The 4,958-nt window shown below is 36.8% G+C and overlaps 1 long non-coding RNA gene across 1 annotated transcript; it reads right to left on the bottom strand.

The window, feature by feature from the left end:
* Positions 1 to 705: 705 nt before the first annotated feature.
* On the bottom strand, positions 706 to 4,526 carry LOC115030069. Its single transcript, XR_003835665.1, has 3 exons — positions 4,403 to 4,526; positions 3,886 to 3,986; positions 706 to 1,516 (listed from the first exon to the last, which is right to left on the bottom strand). It is a non-coding gene; the product is annotated as an uncharacterized LOC115030069 (long non-coding RNA).
* Between the last annotated feature and the right edge of the window lie 432 nt (positions 4,527 to 4,958).

Raw genomic sequence — 4,958 nt, 5'->3', positions numbered from 1 at the left:
TTAGACCTGTGGATTTTTAGCAGTGTGTGTACTTTGCTGCAGACATCTTCTGAAGATGGTCTTTGTCCCTAAAGAATGGTGTTTTTCCGTGCAGGGAAAGCCAGTAAGTCATCCCTAGATAGAGACACATCCCTCCGACAATTCTAAGCAAAATTGGGGTAACAATATGGCTCTTGTTATTTAAGTCACTGGTTGGTGGGTGAAAAGTTAAAGAATGAAAGTAGATATCTCCAGAACCAAGGGAGAGTATGGAATTTCTCTAAAGAAGCTTGCCAAAATATATGTTATGAAATGTTAGACTCTGGAGAGAGAGATTGGAGATGCTTCATTTTATAGTTCTGTATTAGAAGTTCACCTCAGTGCAATGATAGAATATTAAAGGCTCAGAAAATTCTGTTTAAAAAGACACGTGTAAACAAATAATTCAAAAATTTATTTCCCTCTGAGTCTGTTCTTTCTTCTTGCCCTCCTGCCCCACACCTAAATCTTATTTCTCAGAGGAAAAAAATCCATTTTGGTTACCATCTTGTATACACTATAGCATTAGAATACCCACAGTTTGATTTATTTTTTTTTCTCAAAACCCTGGTTGGTATTTGACCTATATAGCAAAAGGTTATTGACTAGTAAAACATCAATTAATTGGTAAACATTTATTAAATAATTAAAATGTTGGACAATGGTATGAGAGACAGCAATCAACTGAGTATAATAAGCTCTAGACTCTTACAATATAATAGAGAATTCAAGAATATACCCTGGAAAAATTCACTGACAACATTAGAAGATGTGTTGGATGGTAAGACATATAATAGCACATACCAGTATGTGGTTAGCCAAGGAGTAAAGTATAGGTTAACTTTCAATAGTGCCAAGAGAAATTGGAATTTGTTAGTGTCTGAAAGTCCAAGGAAGATAAACAAGAAGGTTCTTTTAAGGAGGATAAAAACAAAGTGGAAAAGAGAAAATGTAGGTAAGGTTAAGATGTGCTCCGAAGGCCAGACAGTGGATATTTATTTCCTACTTTCTCATAGAATTCATGATGCTTGTATGAAAATTCTGCTATTCTGGCTGCAAGAAGAGGAAAGTGAAAGAAGACATTAATAATAAATCAAATAATACTCTCATTCCCTGTATCCCTCATGTATTTTCAAGACCACTATGCAGTCCATGGCATTTTCACAATGTACACATATGCATACCAGACTTGTAGACTCCAGAGCTTCATCATTTCTACTCTGATGTCCTCTGAATAAATGTTATAGTTCCCTCAAAGACATAGAATAACTCCAGAGAGATTCATGTTTCATAAGCATTCATATGTAGCCAGCAGGCTATGTGCTCTGTCCTGGACCTGGAGCTGATAAGCATGAGCCACACTTGGGGTATTTGACAAACTGACACTCTACCACACAGAGTGTCCAACTCAGCTTGTCAAATACACGGAGCGTGACACTGCAGATGGCCAGATCAGGAACCTCCACTGGGCAGCAAGAACATGCTGGAAGATGTGCAACTGGAAAGAGAAAAATATAGGGTGATTATGTCTTACCCTAAGCATGAGACAAATGGCAGACATTAACATGACTGACTAAGACACACCAAAAAAGGGAAGTGAACAAAACAGGCTAAGGCTCCAAACAAAAACGGGGATTCTGAGTGTTTGTCTGGAGATTCTGGTGGTCCAAGACTCAATTAACTCTTCTATTCAGCTGAAACAGGAAAAAATTGTCATCATTCTGCCTACGTGATGTGAAAAATGTCGGGGACAATTTATGTGTTCCTTCCTCCTATCAACTTCTTGTATGCTCTGTTTACCCTGGTTATATACCTAGATGTTGATTTTTAAAACTAGATTTAAATTCTACCTCTACCATTAACTAGCTGAACACCTTAAATAAATGAGTTTATATCCCTGAAACCTACTTCTATAGCCACAAAAATGCCCATGAAATCATGGCAAGAATATGTAATAATGCATATAAAGCCATTAATTTAGTATTTGTTACCTAACAAATGCTCAAAAATGTGGCTATAGCCAGGTATGATAGTACATGTGTGCATACAAGCTTTCATAGACAGAGATAGGAGAACCTCAGATTTAAAGTCAATTTGGGCTATATAATACTACTCTTTCTCAAACAAAAAAGTAAACAATCAAGGTCTAGAGATAAAACTCAGTAGCAGAACAGTTACCTAACTTGTACAATACTCTATATTTGATCCCCTGTACATAAATAAAAGTGACTAAAATATGTTTTAAAATTAAAATAAACAGATAAGATAGATACTAACAGGGGAAAGATAGATAATTTATTTAACAGAATTGAAACAGTAATTTCTTGTGACCTTAGCCGGCTTTGTCTAACTTGGTTGCTTTTTCTCATAAACAGTAAAGAATTAATGATATTAAAATGCCCTTATAAGTCATCTAGTTTTACCCATTCAAGATTATAAATGAGAAAATGAAGTCTGATGTTTAGGGAAAGACTTCCAAATGGTCATAAAACAAGTTGTTTACAGTTTGGGAATTATATCATCCATCAGCTCATTGTGTCCCTTGGCTGTCCACCCCACCACTTTTTCTTGTCTGCTTTTTATATTCCCCTGCAAAAGGGAGAGGAACAGCAACAAAGAGCAAAACAGGCAGTGAATTTTGCAAGGAATTATTAAGATGTTTGAACTCACAGTTACCAGGACAGCTGCCAGAAGAGCCAAGCCATCTCAATTTATTCGATATTTTGTTTAGCATCATGATCCTGTTATTCAAAATGCTTAATAGTATCAAATTTTGCCCTACCCAGGTTTAAAGTTTTCTTGGGCATCAATTGTCTTCTCTAGAAATAGTGACAGAAATCTTACATCTCAAGGTCTTGAAAAATATTGGATGAGACTTCTAGAGCTTTTTAGAAGGGAGCTTAAAGAGACATTATTTCCAACTCTGGAGCTAGTAAAAGCCAAGGAAAGTGATTGGTTTTGGTTTTCCTGAAACCATCTCTGCTTATCATCTTCTGTAAGGAGAGCTAGGCACTTTAGAGATATCCATAGCCTCTCAATTGCCCTATCCGACCTCATATACCCCAAGAATACTGGAAAAGAGCCATGAAAGGGGCTAAAGAGTCCTAGTGCACTGGCTTAATAGATTATTATAAATACTGTTTTCCAGGATTGATGGGTAAGTCAGTCCTTAAGCTGGGTAAGGGACTATTTCATTTTCATTCTTGATGTTCCAGTTCACACCTATCCAGAGGAATACATATAAGAGAAGCAAGTTTAGTTGATTAAAATTAGTCAGACCCATAAGAATGAAGAAATAGATGACTACATGGGCTGATATTTGGAGGACTCCAAATGCATTTATCTGATTTGAAATACCATCATTTATTCCCATGAGAGTGCAAAATCTTCCATTAAATAGCTCCACAAAATTGCTTCTAATATGAATTAGTCAGTCTTCATGACACAAACTGGAAGGCATAAGCTTGGTAAAAGAGGTATAAGATTTTACCAAAAATCTATAAATGTCCAGAATAAGCCACATCTCAGAAAATATATTTGGTGATAAAGAAGTGCTCAGGACCATGTCTTAATATCCAGATTTTTTTTTCAATATAAGGATAGTCACCTGCCTCAGTTGCAGGATACCCATTATTTCTTGGTATCTCAGTCCTCCTAAAGCAGAAGAAAAAGGACACTGTCCTGGGCTTAGACTGAGCTGTACTACAGGTTTTCTGTGTGGCCTTGGGAAACTACCTTTTCTTCTCTCAGGACCTCTGTTCCTCACATATATATTTGTCCTCACTTCTATGTGATTTTTAAATTCTGAAATTGGAATAGTGACTTATGAAACTAGAAAAAAAAGAACCTTTCATGTTTCAGTCATACCTTTCAGACCACCAGCAGTTTTCTAAAGGATGTTCAGCTCTGCCTAGAGGTGTACATTCAAGCAGCAGTCTCATCTTCTTTCCCAACCAAAGACTGGTGACCTTCAAAATAAGAGACATAGAGGCCAAGACATTAAACAGCATCTCACCTTTGTCTTTCTCTTCTCTGCAAAAGGGACTCAAACACTGAGTGCTAGACTATAGAAACAACTCACCCAAAGAAAAGTAACAGATATAGGACAAAATTTAAAATGCTATTTAGAACTCCTAACTCCTGACTCTGATGACCATTTAACTTCTACATGACTATCTTCTAAAAATCATCATTTGTTAGAAATTTTTGTGTCCCTTCTCTCTACCACATGGATAGAAAGCCAATAGAAACCTTCATCAGTCTAATCTTTGACCCTTTATCAGTAACTGGTATCTGAGAGTCAGTTAGGCATATCCAGAATACTGAAAGCTGTTGTGGGCACTGTTTCAGCATGAGAATCTAAGAAAACAAGTAGATACTATACCTGTCATTGAAGTGGTGCCTTTGTCTTGGATGGGATATAGGTGCTGAGCCGAACTATAGAGGCCACAGAAAGCTGAGTTTTATGTTGTGAGCAGGAAGGTCACATGTTCTGAAGGACTCTTGGTGTCATGAAGAGGAAACAGAAATGAGGAAGATAAAGTTGAGGCTAACCAACGGAAATCTGGGTACAAAATGACAAAACAGAGCTATTGTGAAAGGAGTAGTTGCTAATGCAGCAATAGCCCCTACTGCTCTGTCTCCACCCATTCTCAACCAACCTCCAAAAACACTGACTTCCCATGCTACAGAGTGGGAAAGCAGGAAGTACAAGTTTCCTTTGTGTTCTGCCTATGAAGCAAGGAAGTTTCTCTAGAGCAATTGGGGGAATCTTTAAATATTGGAGCTATTTTATCTAATGAAAATCTATTGTCAAAATGTAAAAATGGAAGCAAATTTGTGGCAAATCTGAAATTTGATACCACACCATTTCCATCAAGCCTGTGTTAATCTTATTTTGTTAACATGCACTTTTACTTCTTTCCTGAAATAAAGAATCA

This window comes from Mus caroli, chromosome X (assembly GCF_900094665.2).
Source record: "Mus caroli chromosome X, CAROLI_EIJ_v1.1, whole genome shotgun sequence".
NCBI classification, from domain to species: Eukaryota; Metazoa; Chordata; class Mammalia; order Rodentia; family Muridae; genus Mus; species Mus caroli.
The sequence above is the reverse complement of the archived record's forward strand: the minus strand, read 5'-3'. Positions and strand labels throughout refer to the sequence as shown.